Below are 14190 nucleotides of genomic sequence, written 5' to 3'. Positions count from 1 at the left end.
TGCTGGGGCATCTGAGATACACACTTGTAGATCAATATTATTTTAAAAAATAAAGTAGTATAGTTCCCTTAATTTAGAAAAATTCACTATATATAGCTTGCATTCAGAACCACACAGAGGCTTAACAGAAAACACCAATCTGTTGGGATAAATGCATTTTCTATCCTAAAAAATCAGACTTAAACATCACCTCTAGTTAAGCACCAATGAAAAATAAGGTTTCTATTAATTAAATCCTGAAAAATAGTTTTTTTAGAGGGGGAGAATCTGACTCACAGAAGAAAAAATAACTTGCAGGCATTCTATGGGGCTCACAGATACTGCAACTGCCCAACCAGCCACTCATCCTCATACTGAGTGGGAAAAGTGTTTCATTTGTGGCTAACGCAGCTCTTTGCAACCCCTCCCAGACATAGAATTTTTACTGATGAGACTTGGGGGTAGTGTTCTGTCCCCTGTGAAGACACTTTCCAACAGCTGGTGGTGAGGGCCAGTGCCCAGGCTGCTTCCCCTGGTCTTTGGGGACTCTGGGAATGGACTTGAGGACAGGGGGCTCCCTCTATTTCCACACAGGTGCAGAAAGCTTCTTCTCCTCCTTCCTACAACTGCCATCATTTGACTTTTGTTCTTTTGAGGGTTGCAGTGGAGAAGAAGGTGGCTCTCTACTCGTTCTCTGACAAATCTGGGCATTTGCAATTCTGTGGCAGCTCCATGCACCTGCTCTGATTTACACACAGTTGTAGTAAGGACAGAAGGGAGTCTGTCCACACTGAGGGTTTCCCTCTGCTTTTCTGCCACCTTGGGATCCTCAGGTAAATGAGCTAGGGATGGGGATCATTCATACATTGCTGATACAGCACAAGAAGCCAGCAGTGAGGGCTCTCTGGGGACCACTACAGGAATAGTGTTCCTACTTGCATCTGCATGGGGGCTCCTTTCCTTTGATAATCCTATTATCAAGCTAGATAGCCTGTTTTCAAACAAGTCCTCTGTCTTCAAATTGCCTCAGCTCCAGGTAATGGGGGGAAGTTGGACAGCCCCAGTTCAAAGTTTGTGATGGAGGCTTTGGTCGTGTTGGAGACTGAGTTTGGCTGCTTGTAAACTTTTCCTCCCTTTTCTTCTTATAGCCAAAGGAATTTTTCCTGCTTCTGGGAGGATACTGTATGAGTGAAGTCAGAGGAGAGGCTGCAGGCTTGAAGGTTGGAGATGTAAACCCATGTATAAATCCAGTATTTGGAAATAGTTACCAAGGGTGGATTGAAATAGCTATGCATTAATGACAATGTCTGGGAGCAGTCAGGCTGTACAGAGGAAACTCTTGTTGGGGACTGTATACTGGAGGTAAATAAATGATGTGTAACACTGCTATGTATAAAGGTTCATGTAGAGAGACCTAAATCCATTCTTTGGCAAAAATGGGATCATAGCTATTTCCTTTGCTTTTAGCTGCACTTTAATTGGTTTTCCTTGAAAAGTTTTGACTTTTCACAGGTATTTGTAAGCCTGTTGTGCATCAACTTCTGCTTCAAATGTAATAAATCAATTATCATTATGGGCAAATTCACAGTTTATAAATTTCAGTAAGTTATTTCCTTTAAATAGTGCTTCTACTTCTTCCACAGGGGTAGATTCAGATATTTCTCGCAATATTACTATGCAATGATTTTGATTTGGCCTTACTTTTTCTGCCTTCTCATCCACCTTAGCACTTCAACAATCAAATCCACACTAGTACTGAGTTTCTTGATATGGTCAAGGTTAGCTACCATTGTAATTTGAGCATACTGATCACTATCCATCTGTGATGTAAGATAGATGGCACTAGCAAGAGTCTCCCTAGATAAACAGAAATCCAATTTTTTTAAGTACTTCTTGAGAATCTTTCTGGCTTTCTGGTTGAGATGCATTTCCTCCTGTTTCACTATTTTCAGGTAGAGATTTGTATTCTGCATGATCCAGAGCCAAAGCATTCATGTCTGTTTTGACTCAGGTAAATCTGGTAATGCTTCATTCTCATGACTTTGTCACCATCACCATTGACATCCAATCCCTGCAGGCTGCAGTCTGCACCATGCCCAGCTGTCTCCTCCCATGCAGCACTCAAACCGACAGCTACACTACTTGCTTCCAAATGTAACATGAGTCCCCCACACTTTCGCATTAGGGTTTAGCTCAGAAACTTTAGTTGTCGGTACCTGACTCAAAGCTGGGATGGAACTTGTTTGAGAAGTGGTTTGAGATATAGGACCATTCATCAGATGAGAGCTGCCCTTGCCCTCTTGACCTCACTGTGCCTGCAGTTCAGCCACAACTTTAGCGTCCTGACCAGAAGTCATGGGTTCCACTAGGAGAAGTTTAATGTAAACTTCAGGATGCTGCTAGCTTTGCCCGCCTTGCCCAACTGGCCTCTGGGGGACTCCTTGCTGCAGCCCCGGTGCCCGGCGACCACGCGACATGGAGGGAGAGCTGAGGAGGGAGACTAGGAAGAGGCGGCACTGCAGCACCAGGCTGGACGCAGGAAGCAAGGGCCGGCATGGGCCGGGTGCAGTGGCGGAAGCGGATTCTTCCCCTTTCGGGCCGAAAATGTCTCAACCTTGAGACTCTGGATCTCCAACACTCCTTTCCTTCGCATAAGAACACACTTAAAAAATCCTTAAAAGGTTGTGTGTGAATCAATCTGGCAGAAATTCACTAAATACCGTTGATAGCATCCATCATAGCATAGATGGGAGACTGAGCAGAGCCCAGCATCAAACCACCGTGCTTCTGATAATACAGGGCCCACATTTTCTCAGAAAGGAACACTGGAGGGACCCCCCTAAGGTGGGTCAGAGGCAAAAGTGCTAAAAGGATAATAACTGGGCATTCTCAATGAATAGGACTCACTCATGGTATTTCTGTAAGTTTGAAATAATTTCAAAATTAACTACTCTTAAAATGACCAATTTGTAAGATGACAATATCCATATCATGTTAGTAAAGTAGGGGCAGCAACAAATACTATGAAAGCTAAACCTTACCCAATTCTTATTAGGCCAAAGTTGTAAAATTTGTCCCCTTCTAAGCATCTACATGCTTGTGTGGAGACTGCACAAAAAATAGAATAACATTCACAATGCATTTCTTTTTTGGGAATATATTTGTGATAGTTTGGAAACAGCTTGATCTTTCTATTTTAAAGGTTTTGAAAACCCTGTTGCTCTTTAAAAATAATTATTTTATTTTTGTACTTGAAAAGTAGAAATGGGGTGTATCTCAAATCTGTTGGTTCACTCCCCAACTTTATGCCACAACTGGGGCAGGACCAAGTTGAAACCAGAAACCTGAAACACAATCTGGGTCTCTACAAGGGTGGCACAGACTCAATTCCTTTAACCCTCATCACTTTCTCTCAGAATGCACACCAACATGAAGCTGGAGTCAGAAGCAGAGCTGGGACTTTTCCCAGGCTCTCTGACATGGGATGCAGGCATCCCAAGCAGTGGTCACACCACTAGGTCAAATGGCCACTCCTTAATTTTTAATTTAGTTTTTATTTGGAAGTCAGAGAGACTGAGAAAGACAAGCAGCAGAAATCACTCATCTGTTGGCTTACTACACAATGCCCACCACAATCATGGCTGAATTTGATGAAAGACAAGAGTCAGGAGCTTCATCCAGGTCTTCCATATGGTTGACAGAAATGCTTGGGCCATTATCCACTGCTTTCTCAGACAAACTAGCAAGAATCTAGACTGTAAGAGGAGTTGCTAGGACTCAAACCTGCACTCCTCTATGGGATGCCAATGTCAGAAGAGCAGCTTAACCTATTGAATCACATGCTAGTTCCTACATCAATTCAAACCAGTTCACTCATTCTATCCTATATGTATTCAAAGAATGCAAAGCTGGACATCCCCTCCCTTTCCTTATTTTAAAAGTCTCAGTCCTGCTCCACCTCAGAAGAATCATGGTTCACTTTAAACTGAATCTGTCTCCCAATTTGCAATCCTATTCTGCATCTGAAAAAATCTCTCTGATTTTATTTTAATCTCATTTATGACCATTTGCTTTTTATAATCCAGGACTCTCTGGTCTTGTCTCCTTGCCTACTGGCAGATTTGAGAAAATGTTTTATAATATGTATTTTCACTTCCCTTGGGTGAATACCTGAGCGTTGAAATGTTAGGTAAGTGAATGCTACATTTTTTTTTCCTAAAAACTCTTCTTTGAATTAGAATCCATATGTCTTACTGCTTATAAAAGATGTTCTTCAGAATCACATCCTCTACAGCTTTCCCTCAGATGTCTCAAGCGGGGTCTGAGCTTCCTTGGTGACATCCATAATCATATCCCTGAATGTGACTAACTCCTAAAATATGGACATCCTTGCTCAGCCAAGGCCATCAGGTCATAACTGTACCAAAGGGGTGGCTCTATGGATAGAAAATTTAAACCATGGTTGGGATTACCCTCAAGTATTTCCCTGTGCTGGCCTTCCATGTGTCTTTCCCACACAATCACTGGGATATGTACACAGTCTGAACAGTCAGTCATTTCAATATATGGGAGTGTCACAGCTATGCTGTGAAATGGCCTGTAGATGTCTGAGTAAAGTGAGAAATTATACATGATTATAAATTTTTGAACTTAAGAATACAAAACTCTTTCCTTATCAGTTTCAAATGCATCTCCTAACTCATTATGAAGAAGTTAAATATGAATTAATTCTGACATATCAACTATGACCATGAGTTAACTATTCTCTGATATGAACATTAGGTTCCTCCACAAAATGACTGATCATTGGAAGAGGCAAAGTGCTAAAGTATATGGTGTTCCTTATGTAGAAAATAATAAATGGGATTTATGTCTGTTTGTGTTAAGGTGGAGAGGATGATGAAACAGTGACCAGCACTATTCAGATTGAACAGTCTAAATACAAAACTTGGGGTTCAGCAGATACAGCTCTTTCACCTCTATCTCCATTGTGTTCACTGTCACAAATAAGAAGCAGTTCTGGACAGGCTTGGATTCCTGAATTGCTGCAATATGATGATCTTAGCCTGATTTCTTCTGTGGTGAGGACTCCCTTCTCTCTTCTCTGGGGTTTCCAATCATCAGTTATCATTTTCCTTGTATCTGTTACTATTATTATTTACTTATTTGAGAGGCAGAGTTTTAGACAGAGAAGAGAGAGGGAGCTCCTCCATCATCTAGTCCATTTCCCAAATGGCCACAATGGCCAGAGCTGGGCCAATCCCAAGCCAGAAGCCAGGATCTCCTCTGGGTCTCCCATGTGAGTGCAGAGGCCCATGCATCTGAGCCACCTTCCACTGCTTTTACAGGCCATTATCAGGGAGCTGGATTAGAAGTAGAGCAACCAGGACACCAACCAGTGCCCATATGAGTACCACAGGAGGAGGATTAGCTTCCTATACCATAGTGTCAGTCCCATCTCCTTGTCTCTTAATCCAGTCTATCTGCTAAATGGGAAACAGAATATTTCCAATTTAATGTCATCTCAACAGTCATTCAAAATATTGTCATGTAACATTATTTTTTTATTGTTACATGCCTTTTAAATCTATAGCCAGGGGGCTAGCATTGTGGCATAGTGGGTAAAGAAACTGCCTGTGACACCAGCATCTCTTATGGGTGCTGGTTCAAGACCTAGCTGCTCCAATTCCAATTCATCTCCCTGATAATATGCCTGGAAATACAGTGGAGGATGGCCCATGTGCTTGGGCCCCTGTACCCATGTGAGGGATCTGAAAGAAACTCCTGACTCCTGATTCCAGCCAGAGCATTGTGGCCATTTGAGGCATGAAACAGTGGAAAGAAGATCTCTTGCTCTCTCTCTCTCTCTCTCTCTCTCTCTCTCTTTTTTCTCTGTGTAACTCTGACTTTCAAATAAATAAATAATTCTTTTAAAAAATCTTAAATCCACAGATAAAAGTAAATACAATTACTCTTCATATATTATATGTATTTAAAAAATATGGATAAGAGGAGCCAGCAGATCTAGTAGTTACATGCCTGAATCCTACATTACAGTGCATAAGTTTATATCTTCATCCAGAACCATACTCCAGTTTCCTGTTACTGCAGACCCTGGAAAGCAATGGTGATGGTTCAACTAACTGGGTTCCTGTCACACATTTAGGAAACCTATATAGAGTTCTTGACCTCACCTTAAGTATTGACACAATCTTGACCATTGCAGATATTTGGGAGTGGACCAGTGACAGGGAGCTTTAAGCCTAATAGTTGATTTTATTCTGCAGCCAATCTTTTACAACTACCTTGATACACAGAAATCTTTTCAAAACCAGACCATTCTGAAATATTTAGTTTGCATGCTCACACACTGATGCTTAATGTGATGACCAAATATCTAATTTGGTCACAGTAGTCTGGATAACAAAGGTTACATGTTGGGGTATGCAAATGAAAGGAACAAAGGACATGGGGTCTCTTCCTCCACAAAGTGTGCACAGACTAACCAGGTGTGGTTTCTTTACTGATAAGGATTATAACAGCCTATTGTAGAGCACGTGCATGTGTTCATAGAACTAAGGTTTCTCTGAAACATATTTAGCAAGATACATTAGATAAACATTGTGAGAGTCCTGAATCCACACTGGTCTGAGGTGTCTCCCCCACTCTTTCTTGGCATCAGAAAGCAAAAACCCAGAGGTGCTGTGCTTATGGGGAGCCTCATCATTCCCACAAATCAGGCCTGAGAGACTTTCTGTGCCTCACTGTTCCCGCAACTGCCCCTAGTTATAAATCAGGCAGACATCCCGTGCCTCCTGGTATCAAGTATCTTCTCCAGCTGCTCCAGCCCACATCCCACATCCCTTTGTTTGGCTTCTCCAACTTATCTCCCACCTCCCTTTGTACAAGTTCCCTATAAAACCCCAGCCCTACACCTGAGCCCAGAGCACCTCTCCCTCTGAGGATACTCCTGGCAGTTCTTTGCCCTAAAACTTTTTCTTTGCTCAGCATGGTCTTGGTTGTAGTTCTCAGTCATGGTTACAAACCCTAACAAGCATGTCTGAGAAAGCAGCTGCGTGTTCTTGTGAAGCCTACATTCTCACAAGGGCTCAATGCTCTTCTTGTTAGTAGGTCATAAGCTATCCTTAATCATTATCTGAGGTCACATGCTGTGTACTAGGAAGAAAATGTCTTCAGTAAGAGTGCTCTGGCAGAAATCTTATTCTCCACAGTCACACTTTATCATCTTTACAAACCTGCCTGGGAACAACCAGGTTGACCAGATCTGAGTCCACTGTGTGTGTGAATGAACGTGACTTTTTGCTTCATATCTAATGCTGTTCCTCTATTTTGGATTGCATATATGTTTGTGTGCTTATGCTTTGATTCATAGTAATTCCTCATGTTAAACTGTAAATAAAATAAATGAAATGTTGAAAGAGAAAAAAAGAATTTATCCAAATGTTCCTATACATCCAATAATTTTTTAAGTTTAAATTGGTGAACACAAATGAATAACTCCATCTTGCTCTTCTATCCAACACTCTCATTTCTCCCTCACTCAATGTTGCTCAACCTCCCCCAGTACCTTTAACACTGATTGAGCTCACTGCAGGAGTATCTGTCTCCCCACTGCATTGTGAACTTCTGCCTTCACTCAACTCTATCTTCTGTGTTCACCACTCACTTAAATTCACTTCGATCACTCCAATGGTTAATGAGGGAATTATTTCCTTAGCAATTTCATGACATAGAAGAGAAAAATCAGTCTTTCATGTTTTTTCACTGTAGGAAAATTCTTCATGGAGAAAGAAATGTTAATGTATATGTTGGAAAAATATTATTGATCATCCTCTGGCCTGATACACTTGGACAGAGGTCCTACAAAAATAAAACTAGAACTATATTTATTGGATGCATTTCAAAGTCTCAGGCTAAGATGAGAGGCTGCCCATTTTCTTACAAAGGAGGATCCATTCATAGGACTGAACTGCAGTTGCAACATCATAAACTCAGCAGACACTGGTGTATCTTCCTGTATTCTCACCCAAAGAGAGTGTGATAACTAAGAAGACCAAACTGGAGAGAAAGGAGACAAGATTGCAGTCTTCCCAACATTCCTAGATAACACCAGTCATGAATCTCCACTCTTGGGAATAGCCTGCCATCAGCCCTACTCACAAGCACCTGAAGAGTGACCAAAGACCAACAGAGGGAGCCCTTTTCTTATCCAGGGTCAGGTAGAAGAGGGCTTGACTACTGTATCTCACAAGGGCAGGTGTCATTCTAAGGTAAGTGACATATACATGTGTCTACACACACACACACCAGATCTCTAGGATTTTTTTTATCTAAAAATTCCATTTCTATTGAATAGCATATCCTTCTACCATCCATAACCACTCTTCTACTTTATGTTTCTAGTATTCTGGCTATTTTATTTATTTTAAAGATTTATTTTATTTATTTGAAACACAGAGTTACAGAGAGTGGTAGAGCCAGAGAGAGAGGTCTTTCATCCACTGGTTCACTCCCCAAAATGCCAAGATAACCAGAGCTGAGCCAATCTGAAGCCAGGAGCCAGGAGTTTCTTCCAGGCTTCCCACTCAGGTGCAGGGGCCCAAGGTCTTGGACCATCTTCTGTTTTCCCAGGCCATAGCAGAGTTCTGGATCAGAAGTGGGGCAGCCAGTACTAGAACCAGCAACCATATGGGATGCTGGCACTGTAGGCAGGAGCTTAAACCCACTGCCCCACAGTGCAGGTCCCTCTGACTACTTTATTTATTTCATATGATTAGAATCTTGCAGTATTTTTCCTTTGGGGATGATATTTGTGGGTAATTTCATTTAGTCAAATATATTCAAGGTTCATCCATGTCATAGGATTTCCTTTTCTTCTGTGCCTGCATAACTTTTCACTGAGTACAGGCCACACTAGAAATCTTGGCTACAGTGAATTATGCTGTGGTGAATAATATTTATACTTTGCTTATACTGAACTTTCAATACTTTTAGATGTATACTCAGAAATGAGAGTATCAGATAACATAAAAATTCCATTTTTAATTTAATTAAGACACTGTTTTCTGTGCTGATTGTGCCATTTTAGGTTACAACAAACAATGCACATGAGGCTGAAAATCTTTGTATCTTCACCAACACAACTGGGTGTTCCATTTTTTAAAGAACAGGAGTAGGAGATCTTATTGGCCATTTTCAGCCCATGGCTATGAAGATCTCTTTGCATCTGAATTCAAAGTGATTCAGCATTGGGCTTCATTGTCACTGTGAGGCAATTGCCCCTCACCCAGGGAGAAGTACATGACTCTCTTAAGTACATTTTCAACTTCATGAAATGGTTCTTTTTTAAAAATAAGATTTATTTATTGGCCGGCGCCGCGGCTCACTAGGCTAATCCTCCGCCTTGCGGTGCCGGCACACTGGGTTCTAGTCCCGGTCAGGGCACCGATCCTGTCCCGGTTGCCCCTCTTCCAGGCCAGCTCTCTGCTGTGGCCAGGGAGTGCAGTGGAGGATGGCCCAAGTCCTTGGGCCCTGCACCCCATGGGAGACCAGGAGAAGCACCTGGCTCCTGCCATCGGATCAGCGCGGTGTGCCAGCCGCAGCACGCTACCGCGGTGGCCATTGGAGGGTGAACCGACGGCAAAGGAAGACCTTTCTCTCTGTCTCTCTCTCTCTCACTGTCCACTCTGCTTGTAAAAAAAAAATAAGATTTATTTATTTATTTATTTGAAAGTCAGAGTTACAAGAGAAAGGAGAAGCAGAGAGGGAGAGAGAGGTCTTCCATCTGACGGTTCACTCCCCAATTGGTCCCAATGGCTGGAGCTGCACTGATCCAAAGCCATGAGCCAGGAGCTTCTTCCAGGTCTCCCATGTGGGTGTGGGGGCCCAAGGACTTTGGCCATCTTCTAATGCTTTCCCAGGCCATAGCAGAGAACTGGATTGGAAGTGGAGCAGCCAGGACTTGACCCAACATCCATATGGGATGCCAGCACTTCAGGCCAGGGTGTTAACCCACTGTGCCACAGCGCTGGCCCCTGTGCAATGGTTCTAAAGGTAGGTCTGGTGGTATCATAACCCCATCTGGCTAACAATACTGTTTCTGTTCCAGGTAACTTTCTGTTAGCAAGGTCAAACACAGATTTTTGTCTGAACATTTCTCTAGCTTAGGATTCACATAAAAGATGAGCACAATCACATCATTCTTCTTCCCATCCTGTCTGCCATGACCTAGAGTGTAAACCTAACAGGCTGACCCATATTTTAACTCTTCCAATAAATTGTTCCTATATGGGACAGAACACCCTACATGAGGCTCCAAAAACACACACACAAAAGGGGAAGTAGTGTTGCAATGCCCAAGTGGGATCAGAGTGGTGGCCTTGCCTAGAGTTTCCTTCTTTGGGACAACTGAAATCACCATGGGATCCTTCCTGCCCAAATGTCCAAGGTATCAATAATGAGAGCTGAGCCAATATCTGCAGAATTACTTGAGTCTGGGCCCCTGGAAAGTCAGGACAGAGCAGAACAGATGGCTTTCTCCAGTGGGCCTTCAGCAAAGAAAGCTTGAGTTCCAGGTCCTATTGTAGAGTTTCATCAAAAAATTGATTTCATTTTTTTGGCATCCAGTTTCATGGGATTCCTCAGCAGAAAAGACCCCTCCAAAGTTTCATCCTCCTTCTGCCTCATGCCATGTCCATAATCACACACATGTATGCCACATAGCCTAATCCAAAAACCTCAGGGAGTACCTGGGTACAATCAAGACCCAGCTTTGCAGAGACAGAACTGAGTTCCAAGAGGGTTCCCTCTACCCTCTCAGTTATATGACCCTGAAAAATCACTGTACCTCCTAAAAACTCTGTAGCCTGAGCAATGGCAAGTAGAATGACAGTTACTTGGAGTTAGGGATGTTGGAATTATAAGAATTTTTCATTCATTGGGTAGAGAATTTCAGTCTCATAATGAAAAACAGTTCTGAATATTGGTCACACAGCACTTTGCTTATACTCAACACTACTCAACATACACTTAGAAATGCTTAAATGAGAGAGCGGCAAGATGGCAGAATAGGCAGGGAGCACACGATTAGTCTGGGGGAGAGACACTTTAATATAAGTGGAGATACTGCAGGGACAAGGAAGAGTAGGGGATGAAACAGCAGAGGAAACTCTTCCGGAACTAGTGATTCACAGTGGACCTGAGTGGAGAGTGTGAGAGCCCAAGTTCGGGACACCAGCGGCAGACTCAACACACCAGCGCTGGAACGCGAGGTGAGCTGAACCTCAATAGCCCGAGACACAAGTGGGCAAGCGGAAAGAGGAGACTAGAGGGAACGAGGCTTGAAACTCCATGGGGAAAAATTCACCAGGCTAACTAGAAGAGAGAGAGGAAAAAAATAAAAAAAGTGACCCATACAGACACGAGTTTCTCTCTCTCCGCTCACCCCTCAAAGGCGAGCAAGACAGAGCAGGCGCCATTTTGGACATACATCATAAGCAGGGCGACCTCAGGTCTGCGCCAGCCCTGAACCTAGCAGAAAAACCTGACTCTGGGGGGAGGGGTGAAATAACAGGAGATTAGCATCTAACTTGGCAACCCAGTGGGGGACTGCAGGAGAATTGGAGCCCACACTGAGGGCAGCAGAGATTCCCTGTGTGGTCCTTGGGAAAGAGCTTGGGATCTCTGGCTCCTGTGGGTATATCATTTGCCTGCTAACTACCTCCAATTACGTTCAGATGTGCGGAATTACTTCCCTTTTGAATCAAAAAAAGAAAGAGCGATTTACCACACCTAACCTGGGAGTGTCATCTTTGACACACCCTCAACACTGAGGAACCAAACACAGCTCTCAGTCCACACTCATCTCAAGCCTCTAAGGCTCCACCGAAAGCAGACAGTCCGCTTAATATAGAGTCATAGTGTAACAAGAAAAAAACACCACAGTGAAGAAAACAAATATCTCCAACATGCCAAACAACAAATGCAAAAACCAAGCTAACAAGAACAAGGAAGACACTATGACGCCCCCAAATGAAAAAGACACCCCAATTCAAAATTATGAAGATGATGAGATTGAAGAAATGCAAGAAGCGGATCTCAAAAAATTGATAAGAACATTAAGAAGTTCTCAAAAACAAATTCTTGAACTACAGAAATCCTTAATGGACAAGATAGAAAATCTCTCTCGTGAAAATGAAATATTAACGAGGAATCAAAATGAAATGAAACAACTAGTGGAACAAGAAACTGTGTTAGTGATGAGAAATCATAATGAAATGAAGAATTCAATAGATCAAATGACAAACACATTAGAGAGCCTTAACAACAGAATGGGTGAAGCAGAAGAGAGAATATCAGAATTAGAAGACAGAGAACAGGAAAGGAAACAGGCAAACCAAATAAAACAAGAAGAAATTAGAAATCTAAAAAATATTGTCAGGAATCTACAGGATACTATTAAAAAAACCAACATTCGGGTTCTAGGAGTTCCTGAAGGCATGGAGAGGGAGAAAGGATTAGAAGGCATTTTCAGTGAGATGCTAGCAGAAAATTTCCCAGGTTTGGAGAAGGACAGAGGCATCTTAGTACAGGAAGCTTATAGAACCCCTAATAAACATGACCAAAAGAAATCCTCACCATGACATGTTGTAATCAAATGCACCACAGTGAAACATAAAGAAAAGATCCTAAAATATGCAAGAGAGAAACGCCAGATTACTCTCAGAGGATCTCCACTTAACTCACAGCTGACTTCTCTTCAAAAACCCTACAAGCGAGGAGAGAATGGCGAGATATAGCCCAGGTACTAAGAGAGGAAAACTGCCAGCCCAGAATATTATATCCTGCAAAGCTCTCATTTGTGAATGAAGGTGAAATTAAGCCTTTTCATAGTAAACAGAAACTGAAAGAATTTGTTGCCACTCATCCTGCCCTGCAAAAGATGCTTAAAGATGTGTTACACACAGAAACACAGAAACACGGTCACCAATATGAAAGAAGGTAAAGGAAGGAAACCTCACAGTAAAAGATCACAGGAAGCTCAATTTCTCTTTGACATAGAATTAAACTCTGATGCTCTGTTAAAGCAATGTGTTAAAGTAATCTATTATGTTCTCTTGATGTCTGTTAAATTCTAATTGTTCAAAAACAGCTGCATTTTTATTAAGAGCTATGGGTTATTTAAATATGTGCTTATTTTCAAAGATTTGAATAATCACCTGTAACAATGATTAAATTTGGTCTATATTATGTCATGATTTTAAGGAATCTTATTTCAACCAGATATTTTGGATTTTGAGCCTTCTTGGCATTCTTGAGAGGCATTCAAAAAATCAAAGTTTCAAACAATCTGGTCTCTAAAATTTCCAATAAATCCTGAACTTTGGTTTTTCCAGTTTGGGTCCAACTTAAAAAATCGAAGGACCTATGTCTCTCATCTTATAGAGACACCAACTAATCAGTCTATTTGGATTATATTAGAAGGACTGTCAAGATGAGATGTGGTACCAGACTTTAAGTTTCTATAATGGAAAATGCTATTAATACAAATGTTTGAGAATTAAAAAGTCTAATGATCTTGTGTTACTAGACATGATAGTTATCTTAATGAGAAAGCCCCAGGGGCCTAAAGGGTTAAATACTTGTAAAATCCTACAGGTGCTTTCAAAAATACTGTGAAGTAAGCAAGTGCCTCTTGTTGGTTGATGAGTTTATAATTTTAAACATGGCGACTTAAAGTCTTTTGTCATCCATAATTATATATGATGTGCTGCTCATAAAAGTAAGCGTTGTTGGTCCTGTGTTTAGCTGTCCTCCTATAGGTTCCTATGGACTTTTTCCAGCCACTTTTATTGTATTCAGTACTTGGGGATGGCTCTGTAAACAGATGAAGCCAATAATGTATGAACAGTACCAACTGAGAGAAAGTATGGTTAACTGAGGTTACTAAAAAAAAAAGCAATTCAAATCAGTTGGCAATCTACAAAAAGAGTTAAAGATTTTAAAAGCTATTATTAAAATTGCTATATTGGTCTATTATGCTATGTTATAAGTGTGTACACATTGTATGTCCACATGGGGAAATTTTATTAAGAGTATTATTTTAAATGGCTTATAGCTAAGATTGTCCATAAATTTAAGCTGCTAAAATGAATCAAAAATACATTTTAATTTGTGTGACCTGAATTTGTG

The 14190-nt window shown here is 41.5% G+C and overlaps 1 pseudogene; it reads right to left on the bottom strand.

Moving 5' to 3' along the window:
• Positions 1–421: 421 nt before the first annotated feature.
• On the bottom strand, positions 422–2336 carry LOC133755331 (la-related protein 4B-like; annotated as a pseudogene).
• Between the last annotated feature and the right edge of the window lie 11854 nt (positions 2337–14190).

This window comes from Lepus europaeus, unplaced genomic scaffold (assembly GCF_033115175.1).
Source record: "Lepus europaeus isolate LE1 unplaced genomic scaffold, mLepTim1.pri SCAFFOLD_3_1, whole genome shotgun sequence".
In the NCBI taxonomy this organism is placed as follows: Eukaryota; Metazoa; Chordata; class Mammalia; order Lagomorpha; family Leporidae; genus Lepus; species Lepus europaeus.
This window is presented reverse-complemented; position numbering and strand designations above follow the sequence as displayed.